This window comes from Elephas maximus, chromosome 4, assembly GCF_024166365.1.
Source record: "Elephas maximus indicus isolate mEleMax1 chromosome 4, mEleMax1 primary haplotype, whole genome shotgun sequence".
Lineage (NCBI taxonomy): Eukaryota > Metazoa > Chordata > Mammalia > Proboscidea > Elephantidae > Elephas > Elephas maximus.
The window spans coordinates 63,696,036-63,709,686 of NC_064822.1; positions in this window are offsets into that span (position 1 = coordinate 63,696,036).

The following is a 13,651-nucleotide window of genomic DNA, read 5'->3' on the forward strand; positions in this document are numbered from 1 at the left end:
TTTTGTGTGCCCGATGGAGAGGCCTTTATGGCAAGGAACTGAGACCTCCTGCCAACAGCCATATGAGTGAGCCATTTTGGAAGCAAATTCTCCAGCCTCAGTCAAGCCTTCAGATAACTGGAGTCCCAGGTTGAGACAGGGAAGAGATTGGGCTGGCCGAATTAAATAAGGGCTACGTTTCAAGGCCCTGTGTGCTCGCTCGACCAGCTATAATTAAATCTAAACCTAAGTGCAGACCACCATATAACTTTTACTACTGGCACCTGAGAACTACTTGTGGCTAACAAACTAGGTGCTTAGACAAGATAAGGGGCTACATTTCAAGGCCCTAAGTGCTTGACCAGCTATAAATTACTGATAATCTTCCTGAGCTGTTTTTCAAGGTCTCACCACGTGCAGAACATGCGCAGTAAAGATCAACGATCAATGTGGCCTATGAATGACCTTCCACACGAGACAAACATGAACAGGGACCATTTGCCAGCTGAACCAAGATCCAGAGGCATCACGCATGCACAACATCCCAGAATAAGTCCTGTTAGACATCCCGGCAGCCTTTGTGACAGACTCCATCTTGGTTCCAGCAACCCTTGCGAGGAAGTCCATATTGAATTGTAACTGCGCGCATTTGATTTTCATAATCCCTCCCCTTCTCCTGGAAATGTCCACCCATCTAATGAATAAAGATAATGACTTTTTCCTGCCTAAAAACTTTAATACGCCCTAGGGAATACTTTGTTCATTGAGAGACTGGAGGCTAGCATAGGTGAAAACCCCTCTCCCTCTCCCTCGTGAGCCTTTTATTGTCTTTCTGTCACTGATAAACCTCTCTTCGTGTGGAACCTCTGAGCCTCTCCTGGTCATTCTTGGTCAGAAGAAGGTAAGAACCTAGGCAGGGCTTAGTCCCAAGCTGGAAGCCGTGCCCTGTAACAAGGTAACAGCTTGACTGCAACCCAACTAAGCCACTCTTCAATGCTTGACCCACAGAAACAGAGATTATAAATGTTTATTGTTTCATGCTGCTAAGTTTTGAGGTCATTTGTTACTCATCCTACACTTGGTTAAGAATTGCATTTGGCTACAAGTACCATGGATCCCCAAAACCCAGTGGCTTGAACAATTTTTTTTTTTTCTTTTATATTATACAAGTCTGGAGACAAGCAGTCCAGGATGCCTTCAGTAACCCAGGCTGCTCTCCATTTCTGTTCTGGAATTTTAGCATGAGAAATATTTTTTAGCTGGGCACAATGCTGCCCTAATAATATAAATGTTCTGTAAGGCAATTCAATCATAATAAGACAAACAACCCAATTAAAAAATAAGGGAACGATTTAAAGAAGATATACAAATGGCCAATAAGCACAAGAAAAGATGCTCAACATCATTAGCCATCAGGGAAATGTAAATCAAAAACACAATGAGATACCACTTCACACCCAGTAGGCTAGCTGTCATGGATTGAATCGTGTCCCTCCAAAATATGTGTCAACTTGGTTAGGCTGTGATTCCCAGTATTGTGTGGTTGTCCTACATTTTGTGATTGTCATTGTATGTTAAAGAGGATTAGGGTGAGATTGTAACACCCTTACTAAGGTCACACCCCTGATGCAATGTAAAGGGAGTTTCCCCCGGAGTGTCACCTGCACCACCTTTTGTCTTACAAGAGATAAAAGGAAGGGGAAGCAAGCATAGAGTGGGGACTTCATACTACTGAGAAAGCAGTGCTGGAAGCAGAGAACGTCCTTTGGACCTGAGGTTCCTGCACGAAGAAGCTCCTAGTCCTGGGGAAGATTGATGACAAGGATCTTTCTCCAGAGCCAACAGAGAAAGCCTTCCCCTGGAGCTGATGCCCTGAATTTGAACTTGTAGACTACCAGGCTGTGAGAGAATAAATTTCTCCTTGTTAAAGCTATCCACCTGTGGTATTTCTGTTACAGCAGCAGTAGATAACTAAGGCAATGACTATAATCAAAAAGACAAATAATGAAAAGTGTTGGTGAGGAAGTAGAGAAATTAGAACCCTCATACACTGCTAGTGGAAATGTAAAATGGTGTAGCCACTTTGGAAAACAGTTTGGCAGTCCTCGAAAGGTTAAACATAGAGTTACTATACGAGTAACTCCACTCCTTGGCATATACCCCGCAAAAATGAAAATATATGGCCACACAAAAGCTTGAACATGAATGTTTACAGCAGTATTATTCATAGTAGGCAAAAAGTCAAAACAATCCAAATGTCCATCATCTGATAAATGCATAAATAAAATGTAGTATATCCATAAATGGAATATTATTCAGTAACAAAAAGGAATGAAATACCAATACGTGCTACAACATGGATGAATCTTGAAAATATTAAGCTAAGTGAAAGAAGTCAGTCACAAAGGACCACATATAAGATTCAATTTATATGTACAGAATAAGCAAATTTATAGAGACAAAATGTAGATTAGTGGTTGCTTACTGCTGAGGTGAATGGGGGAGATTGAGGTGTGACATCTAAGGAGCAAGGAGATTCTTTTTGGAGTAATGAAATGTTCTAAAATTGTGGTTACACAACTTTGTGAAGATACTAAAAACTATTGAATTGTACATTTTAAATGGGTGAAGTGTATGGTATGTGAATTATATCTCAATAAAGCTGTTTTTTAAAAAGTTCTGTTAGTAAGAAGGAAATAATGCATATTAGGTAGGCAACTAGCAGTTTCTGCTACAGTTAATATCTAAATGATATAAAGAGCTCCTACAAATTAAAAAATAAATGACTTAGCAAAAATATGAAAAAGAATATGAAAAGCCATTTCATAAAATAAATACAAACACAAATGTATAAACATATAAAAAGAAACAATCTCACCAGTAATCAAAAAGTGCAAATTAAAAGAATAATAACATATATATATTTTAACCTATTAAGATTGAAAATGTTAAGTACACACTTTTTAACTCAGAAATTCCATCTTCTAAGAATCTATTCCTCGGTGGCACAAATGGTTAAGCACTTGATTACTAATAGAAAGGCTGGTGGTTTGAATCCACCCAGAAGCACCTTTGAAGACATGCTGGGCGATCTGCTTCTGAAAACCCTACGGTGCAGTTCTACTTTGTACACATGGGGTCACCATGAGTCGAAATCAACTAGATGGCAACGAACAAAAAGAATGTATCCCACAGAGCCGTGCTACTCAGAGTGGTCAGGCCAGCAGCACTGGCATCACCTGAGATGTCAGAATCTACATTTTAACAAGATTCTCAGGCAATTCCCAAACACATTAAAATGTGAGTACTGCTATCGAGTACTCACATAGAAGAGCAAAGACACATGCATAAGGATTTTTACTGTAGAATTGTTTATAACATTGGCAATTTTTTTTTAAGTCAATATCCATCCATAGGGAGCAGTTAAATTATAGTATATCCATATAATGGAAGCCTAGACAATTAACAAAAAGAAAGAGGTAGCCCTGTTTAGTGATAAGATGTTCAAGACAGAGTAAACAAACAAACAAAACCCATTGCTGTCAAGTTGATTCTGACTCATAGCAACCCTATAGGACAGAGTAGAACTGCCCCATAGAGTTTCCAAGGAGTGCCTGGCGGATTCAAACTGCCAACCCTTTGGTTAGCAGCCATAGCACTTAACCACTACGCCACCAGAGTTTCCAGAGACACTATAGGACGGATTAAAACTGCCTCATAGAGTTTCCAAGGAGTGCCTCGTGGATTTGAACTGCTGACCTTTTGGTTAGCAGCTGTAGCTCTTAACCACTATGCCACCAGGGTAGATAAAAAATCCAGTTGATGAGCAGTATATATGACTGATAATGTTTAATCCATAAATGAGAGGGGTGTTGAAGGAGCTCATGGACTTTTATGTTCCTATATACACTTCTCTATTAATCTGAAGTTTTATTTTAATTATGTATTACTTTTGTAATTGAAGGAGATTCTGTCTGGATTCTGGGGGAAGGATATCACCAAGGAGTGGTGGAGTATCTAGCTCTCATTACACAGTGTAGATTGAAAATAAAACCTTCAATGGCTCCCCACAGTGTTCAGGATAAAGTCCAGACTATTCAAATTCCATTTGCTGCTCTCGCTTCACCCCACCCCCACCCACTAACCTCCTGCACATACTGTTCCAGCCCTCAGAACCACCTGCTGTCCTTGCCCAGGCGGTGAGCTCTTTCTCTTCCAGGCCTTACCACGGGTGCTTTGCCTGTCTGGAATCTCTGCCCCAAATATTTGGTATTATGTATATACATGCACTGTAAAGTTATCCCCTGACACTTAAGTGTTGGTATTGTTATTATAACATCTGTCTCATTCTATTGAATTACTTATTTACTTAACCCTCTCATTTGGCTGTTAAGTCCCTTGAAGATGTTGTTGTTGTTTGCTGCCTGGTGTTGAGTTGACCCCCACTCATGGTGAACCCATGCACAATGGAACAAAATGCTGCCCGGTCCTGCTCCATCCCCATAATTGGTTGTGGAAGTAGGTCACCAGGCCTTTCTTCCTAATCTGTCTTAGTTTAGAAGTTCCACTGAAACCTGTTCAGCATCACAGCAACACTCAAGCCTCTACTGAGGGACAAGTGGCAGCTGTGCACTGAGGTGCACTGACCTGGAATTGATCCTGAGTCTCTACCCCTGAACCACAAATGCCTTCATTCCTTGAAGATGGGGACTGTGTTTTACTGTCCTTGAGCACCCAGCACTTACAGCATGGAGTACAGTAAATGCTTAACAAAAGTATATTAAATGATACCTCCCTAATCCCTACTCCAGGAGCCTAAGTGGTGAAAGTGGTTTGTGACTGGCTGCTAACCTATGGGCTCAAGCATAGCAACAATTGTGAGGATGGCACAGGACTGGGCAGAGTTTCATTCTGTTTTACATAGGGTCACTATATGTCGGGACTGACTTGACAGCACTTAACAAAAAACGAACATTGCCAACCTAAAGGTTAGCGGTTCTAACCCAGCCAGCAGCTCTGCAGAAGAAAGGGCTGGGTGACTTGCTTCTGTAAAGATTACAGCCTATGGGGCAGTTCTACTCTGTCACACATGGGGTTGCCATGAGTCTGGGGCCAACTCCATGGCAGTTTACTACAACAATCCCTATACCACACCTTTTCCTTCCACCTAATATATCTTTTTTTTTTTCTTCTGGGCCAAGGAAAATCACATCATTTCCCTCTGACTGCATCAAACTACATGGATTTTTTCCCCTTCTCTGCACTCCGACAATACAAAAACTTTTATTTGAATAGTACTTCTAACTCTTCAGCATGCTTTCATATTTACTCTTTCTCTTTCCTCACAACAACCCAGTAATGAGGAAACCGAGGCAAGGGATGAAAGGAGCAGGGAAATGTTTACTGAGGGCCTACTAAGTGCAAGGCAATTTACCCACATTACCTCTTCTAACTCTTCAACAACATTCTGAGATGGCCATTATTATCCCCATATCACAGATGTGGAAATAAAACCTCAGTAAAATTACATAGCCTGCTGAAGAACTCATGTAAGTGGGTTTTTTTGTTTGTTTTTAATTTTTATTGTGCTTTAAGTGAAAGTTTACAAACCAAGTCAGTCTCTCATAAAAAGCTTATATAAATCTTCTTATATACGCCTAGTTGCCCTCCCTCTAATGAGACAGCACACTCCTTCCCTCCCCTCTCTCTTTTCATGTCCATTCAGCCAGCTTCTGAACCCCTGTGCCCTCTCATCTCCCCTCCAGACAAGAGATGCCCACATAGTCTCATGTGTCTACTTGAGCCAAGAAGCTCACTCTTCACCAGTATCGTTTTCTATCCCATAGTCCAGTCCAATCCCTGTCTACAGAGTTGGCTTTGGGAATGCATCCTGTCTTGGGCTAAGAGAAGGTCTGGAGACCATGACCTCTGGGCTCCTTCTAGTCTCATTCAGACCGTTAAGTATGGTCTTTTTACGAGAATTTGAGGTTTGCACCCCACTGCTCTCCTGCTCCCTCAGGGGTTCCCTGTCAGGGTAGTCATCTGTTGTAGCTGGGTACTATCTAGTTCTTCTGGTCTCAAGCTGATGTAGTCTCTGGTTTATGTGGCCCTTTCTGTCTATTGGGCTCATAATTACCTTGTGTCTTTGGTGTTCTTCATTCTCCTTTGCTCCAGTTAGTGGGTTGAGACCAATTGATGCATCTTAGATGGCTGCTTCCTAGTGTTTAAGCCCCCAGACGCCACTCTCCAAAGTGGGATGCAGAATGTTTTCTTGATAGATTTTATTATGCCAATTGACTTAGATGTCCCCTGAAACCATGGTCCTCAAACCCGCGCCCCTGCTACACTGGCCTTCGAAGCGTTCAGTTTATTCAGGAAAGTTCTTTGCTTTTGGTTCAGTCTAGTTGTGCTGACCTCTCCTGTATTGTGCGTTGTCTTTCCCTTCACCTAAAATAGTTCTTACCTACTATCTAATTGGAAACCCTGGTTGCATAGTGGTTAAGTGCTACAGCTGCTAACCAAGAGGTTGGCAGTTCAACTCTGCCAGGCACTCCTTGGAAACTCTATGGGGCAGTTCTACTCTGTCCTATAGGGTTGCTGTGAGTTGGAATCGACTCGACAGCAGTGGGTTTGGTTTTTTGGTTTACTATCTAATTAGTGAAAACTCCTCTCCTGCCCTCCCTCCCCACTCTCACAACCTTCAAAGAATATTTTCTTCTCTGTTTCAACTATTTCCTGAGTTCTTATAATAGTGGTCTCATACAATACTTGTCCTTTTGCAACTGACTTATTTCACTCAGCACAATGCCTTCCAGATTCCTCCATGTTATGAAATGTTGCATGGGTTCATCATTGCTCTTTATCGATGTGTAATATTCCATTGTGTGAACAGATGATGATTTATTTATCCATTCATCCATTGATGGGCATCTTGGTTGCTTCCATCTTTTTGCTATTGTAAACAGTACTGGAATGAACATGGGTGTGCTTATATCTGTTCATGTAAAGACTCTTATTTCTCTAGGATATATCCCAAGGAGTGGGATTGCTGGATTGTATGGTAGTTCTATTTCTAGCTTTTTAAGGAAGCGCCAAATCGATTTCCAAAGTGGTTGTACCATTTGACATTCCCACCAGCAGTGTATAAGTGTTCCAGTCTCTCCACAATCTCTCCAACATTTGTTATTTTGTGTTTTTTGGATTAATGCCAGCCTTGTTGGAGTGAGATGGATCTCATTATAGTTTTGATTTCCATTTCTCTAATGGCTAATGATCGTGAGCATTTCCTCATGTATCTGTTAGCTACCTAATGTCTTCTTTAGTGAAGTGCCTGTTCATATCCTTTGTCTACTTTTTAACTGGGTTACTTGTCATTTTGTAGTTGAGTTTTTGCAGTATCATGTAGATTTTAGAGATCAGACGCTGATCGGAAATGTCGTAGTTAAAAACTTTTTCCGAGTCTGTAGGTAATCTTTTTACTCTTTTGGTGAAGTCTTTGGATGAGCATAGGTGTTTGATTTTTAGGAGCTCCCAGTTATCTAGTTTCTCTTCTGCATTGTTAATAATGTTTTGTATACTGTATATATTAGAGCTCCTAGCATTGTCCCTATTTTTTCTTCCATGATCTTCATCATTTTAGATTTTATATTTATGTCTTTCTTTGATTCGTTTTGGGTTCGTTTTTGTGCAGGGTGTGAGGTATGGGTCTTGTTTCATTTTTTCGCAGATGGATATCCACTTATGTCAGCACCATTTGTTAAACAGACTGCCTTTTCCCCATTTAACTGACTTTGGGCCTTTGTCAAATATCAGCTGCTCATATGTGGATGGATTTATGTCTGGGTTCTCAATTCTGTTCCATCGGTCTATGTATCTGTTGTTGTACCAGTACCAGGCTGTTTTGACTACTGTGGTGGTATAATAGGTTCTAAAATCAGGTAGAGGGAGGCCTCCTACTTTGTTGTTCTTTTTCAGTAATGCTTTACTTATCTGGGGCCTCTTTCCCTTCCATGTGAAGTTGGTGATTTGTTTCTCCATCTCATTAAAAAATGTCGTAGGAATTTGGATCAGAGGTGCATTGTATCTATAGACGGCTTTTGGTAGAATAGACATTTTTACAATGTTAAATCTTCCTATCCATGAGCAAGGTATGTTTTTCCACTTATGTAGGTCTCTTTTGGTTTCTTGCAGTAGCATCCTGTAGTTTTCTTTGTATAGGTCTTTTACATCTCTGGTAAGATTTATTTCTAAGTATTTTATCTTCTTGGGGGCTATAGTAAATGGAATTGATTTGGTGATTTCCTCTTCCATGTTCTTTTTTTGGTGTAGAGGAATCCAACTGATTTTTGTATGTTTATCTTGTATCCTGATACTCTGCTGAACTCTTCTATTAGTTTCAGTAGTTTTTCTTGAGGATTCTTTAGGGTTTTCTGTGTATAAGATCATGTCATCTGCAAATAGAGATACTTTTACTTCTTCCTTACCAATCTGGATGCCTTTTATTTCTTTATCTAGCCTAATTGCTCTGGCTAGTACCTCCAGCACAATGCTGAATAAGAGTGGTGATAAAGTGCATCCTTGTCTGGTTCCTGTTCTCAAGTGGAATGCTTTCAGACTCTCTCCATTTAGCATGATGTTGGCTGTTGGTATAAATGCCCTTTATTATTTTGAGGAATTTTCCTTCTATTCCCATTTTGCTGAGAGTTTTTATCATGAATGGGTGTTGGACTTTGTCAAATGCCTTTACTGCATCAATTGATAAGATCATGTGACTCTTGTCTTTTTTTTTTATATATGATGGATTACATTAATTGTTTTTCTAATATTGAACCATCCCTGCATTCCTGATATGAATCCCACTTGGTTCATGGTGAATTATTTTTTTGATATGTTGTTGAATTCTGTTGGCTAGAATTTTGTTGAGGATTTTTGCATCTAAGTTCATGAGGGATGTAGGTCTGTAATTTTCTTTTTTTGTGGAGTTTTTACCTGGTTTTGGTATCAGGGATATGCTGGCTTCATAGAATGAGTTTGGGAGAATTCTGTCCTATTCTATGCTCTGAAATACCTTTCGTAGTAGCGGTGTTAACTCTCCTCTGAAAGTTTGGTAGAACTCTGCAGTGAAGCCTTCTGGGCCAAGGCTTTTTTGCGGGGGGGAGTTTTTTTTAATTACCTTTTCAATCTCTTGTTATTTAGTTGTTCTGCCTCTTTTTGTGTTAGTTTAGGTATGTAGTGTGTTTCTAGAAATTAGTCCTTTTCTTCTAGGTTTTCAAATTTGTTAGAGGGCAATTTTTCACAGTAATCTGATATGATTCTTTTAATTTCAGTTGGGTCTGTTGTAGTATCACCTATCTCATTTCTTATTCAAGTTATTTGCTTCCTCTCCTGTTTTTCTTTTTTCAGTTTGGTCAATGGTTTATCAATTTCTTTAATTTTTTCAAAGAACCAGCTTTTGGTCTTGTTAACTCTTTCAATTGTTTTTCTGTTTTCTATTTCATTTAATTCTGGTCTAGTTTTTATTTGTTTGCTTTTTTCTGGTGCCTGAGGGTTTCTTTTGTTGCTATCTTTCTATTTGTTCAAGTTGTAGGGATAATTCTTTGATTTTGGCCCTTTCTTCTTTTTGTTTGTGTGCATTTATTGATATAAATTGACGTCTAAGCACTGCTTTCGCTGTGTCCCAAAGGTTGTGATAGGAAGTGTTTTCATTCTCATTGGATTCTATGAATTTCTTTATTCCATCCTTGATGTCTTCTATAGCCCAGTCATTTTTGAGCAGGGTACTGTTCAGTTTCCAAGTGTTTGATTTCTTTTCCCTGCTTTTTCTGTTACTGATTTCTACTTTTATGGCCTGTGGTCAGAGAAGATGCTTTGTAATAGTTTGATGTTTTGGATTCTGCTAAGGCTTGCTTTATGACCTAATATGTGGTCTATTCTAGAGAATGTTCCATGTGCATGGAAAAAGAAAGTATACTTGGCTGCTGTTGGGTGGAGTGTTCTGTATATGTCTATGAGGTCAAGTTGGTTGATTGCGGCATTTAGATCTTGCAGCCCTGTCGTTGGCTGCATAAATACTTAATATGGTTATATCCTCCTGGTATATCATCCCTTTAATAATTATATAATGCCCTTCCTTACCCTTTGTGGTGGATTTAACTTTAAAGTCTATTTTGTCAGAAATTAATATTGCCACTCCTGTTCTTTTTCGATTGTTGTTTGCTTGATGTATTTTTTCCATCCTTTAAGTTGTGTTTGTGTCTCTAAGTCTAAGGTGTGTCTCCTGTAGGCAGCATATAGACTGATCATGTTTTTTAAATCCATTCTGCCACTCTCTGTTTCTTCATTGTTGCACTTAGTCCATTTATGTTCAGCGTAATTATGGATAGGTGTGAGTTTAGTGCTGTCATTTTGATGTCTTTTTATGTGTGTTGTTGACAGTTTCTTTTTCCCACTTAATTTTTTGTGCTGAGTAGTTTATATATTGTCTTTTCCTCTTCTTTATTGTTGTTGATTTCTTTTTTGGTATTTTTTCTTGTATTTTATTTTGATGAGTAGGGATGTTAGTCTCCTTTGTGGTTTACCTTAATATTTGCCCCTACTTTTCTAAATTTAAACCTAACTTTTATTTCTTTATATCACCTTGTCTTCCTCTCCATATGAAAGATGTATAACTACATTTCTTAGTCCTTCTTTATCGTTTTAATGTTGTCTTCTTTTACATAATGACATCGCTGTTTCCCTGTTTTGAGATTTTTTTAATCTTGATTTATTTATGTGATTTCCCAATCTGGGTTGATATCTGATTGCTCTGTCCAGTGTTCTAGTCTTGGGCTGATATCTGATATTACTGATTTTCTAACTACAGAACTCCCTTTAGTATTTCTTGTAGTTTTGGTTTGGTTTTTACAGATTTCCTAAACTTCTGTTTATCTGGAAATGTCCTACTTTCACCTTCATATTTGAGAGACAGTTTTCCTGGATATATGATTCTTGGCTGGCAATTTTTTTCCTTCAGTGCTTTATATAAGGCATCCCATTGCCTTCTTGCCTACATGGTTTCTGCTGAGTAGTCCCAGCTTATTCTTATTGACTCTCCTTTGTAGGTGACTTTTTGTTTATCCCTAGCTGCTCTTAAAAAATTCTTTATCTTTGGTTTTGGCAAGTTTATGTATAATATGCCTTGGTGACTTTAAGATCTACCTTATGTGGTTTGATGAGCATCTTGGATACATATCTTCTCATCTTTCACAGTATCAGGGAAGTTTTCTGCCTACAAATCTTCAACAATCCTCTCTGTATTTTTTGTTATCCCTCCCTGTTCTGGTACTCCAATCACTCCTGGGTTATTTCTCTTGAGGGAGTCCCACATGATTCTTAGGGTTTCTTCATTTTTTTTTAATTCTTTTGTCTGATTTTTCTTCAAATATATTGGTTCCACATGCATTATCTTGAACCTCACCAATCCTGCCTTCCACTTGCTCAATTCTGCTCCTCTGACTTTCTATTGAGTTGTCTAATTCTGTAATTTTATTGTTAGTCTTCTGAATTTCTGATTGTTGTCTCACTATGGATTCTTGTAGCTTATTAAATTTTTCATTATGTTCTTGAATAACTTTTTTAATTCCTTCAACTGTGTTACTGGTGTGTTCCTTGGCTTGTTCTGTGTATTGCCTGATCTCCTTCCTGATCTCGTTCCTGATGTCTTCAAGCGTTCTGTATATTAATCTTTTGCATTCTGCATCCGGTAATTCCAAGAATGCACCTTCATCCAGAAGATCCCTTGATTCTTCGTTTTGAGAGCTTGTTGAAGTGATCGTGGTCTGCTTCTTTATGTGATTTGATATTGACTGTTGTCTCCAAGCCATCTATAAGTTATTGTACTATTTTATGTTTGCTTACTGTGTCGTAGCTTCTTGCTTTATTTTGTTTTGATACGTCCTAGTAGGTTGCTTGAGTGAGCTAACTTGATTATTTTCATCTTTGAAGCCCTAACGTCCTGTCACCAGATGGTTAGAGCTGTTATCAGGTATTTGAGCCTAGGATTCCACTCGCTTTTCTTGTATGAATTCAGCTTAGGTGTTGAGGTAGTTGGTCATCAAGTGTGTGGTACAGGCTCTGTCCTACAGTCTTAGAGTGGCAGGGGTGATTGGTGTAGGTACCGGTATCTGGTTGCAGCAGGGGGTCACACACTGAAGAAGGCAGGGGGCTGAGAAGCATCCCCTGAATGTCTGTGTAGAAAGTGCGTCCCTGTTCCCTAGAACACACAGGTGGACCATGGGTAGTCGATGCTTTTAGTTGTAAGGTCTGGGAGGTACCAGTTTCCTTGGACCCCTGTCACAGGTAGCTGGGTGACCTGAGTGGAGCCACTAGTGCTTAGGCCCCTGATGTGGGTAGGTGAGGACCCTGTTTAATAGGCAAAGCAGTGTCAAACACCAAATATCCACCTTTCCACCGCACAGCTGAAACAGTTGTAGTCTGCCAACAAGGGCCTATTCTCCTGAAATAGGCCCACACAGGTCCATGCAGGGGTGAAATGTACTCAAAGTCCATGGATCATTTATGCCTGGACAGGAGCTGCTCCTGTTCTGAGCTCCCTAGGTTAGTGGAGCAAGTGGATTATCTTTTCCCCCAATTGCAAATTATTCCTTCTCCAAGGCCGGGAGGATGGCTGTAGGTGCTCCACAGGGCCTATCTCAGGCCTAGGGAAATCAACAGGCCCTAAGCCGGAATGGGGGCTGGGGGCATGGTAAAATACACACAAGTACTTAGCTTTTGCTAAGGGCACTGTTCTTCTCTGGTTCCGGAGGTGCGAGTAGGCTGTGTGGCTGGCTGTTTCTCCCTGAGTAAACTGTGGCTGAACCCTGCCACCAGCCCACCACAGCCTGAGGGTTCTGGGTGATTCAGGTCCGGCAACTCCTCTCAGCTTCTGAACTGTCTCTCCTCCCTGCCCCCTGCTGCTCGATCTGTTTTCTAACTTTGCCTTTGATGTTCAGGGCTCCTAGCTTGTCACATATATAATCGTTTCACTTGGTTTTTTGGGTCTTTGTTGTAAGAGGGTTCACTGGAAGCATCTGACTACTCCACCATTTTGCCCCCACCTCTAGAGATGTGTTTTTAACCTGGTTTCCCTAAATCTAAGGAGCCCTGGTGGCACAGTGGTTAAGTGCTGCTAACCATAAGATTTATAGTTTGAGCCTACCAGCCACTCCAAGGGAAAAAGATGTGGCAGTCTGTTTCCATAAAGATTACAGCCTTGGAAACCCTACGGGGGCAATTCTACTTTGTCCTAAAGGGTCTCTATGAGTCGGAATTGACTCAAGGGCTATAGATTTGGTTTTTTGCTTTCTCTAACTCTAAAGCTCCTGCTCGTTCCATAACACCATGTGAACATATTTGTCTATTAACCCTATTCCTCAAGCTGGACAGGGCAGAAAGTAATGTTTTTTGATTTCCAGCCTACCACATCTTCCACCAGATCATTTTGCATGACATACAAAGTCTGCAACGCACAATTCAATGATTAATCACACTGTATCTTATTTTGTTGTCTAATAGTTTTACTTACATTAAATTTCACAGCAAGATTGGTATAGTCCCCCTACCTCTGGCAGGAATTGTGCCATAAATATTAATCTCCCTAAGCCTCAGTTTCCTCCTCTTTAAGATGTCTATCTCA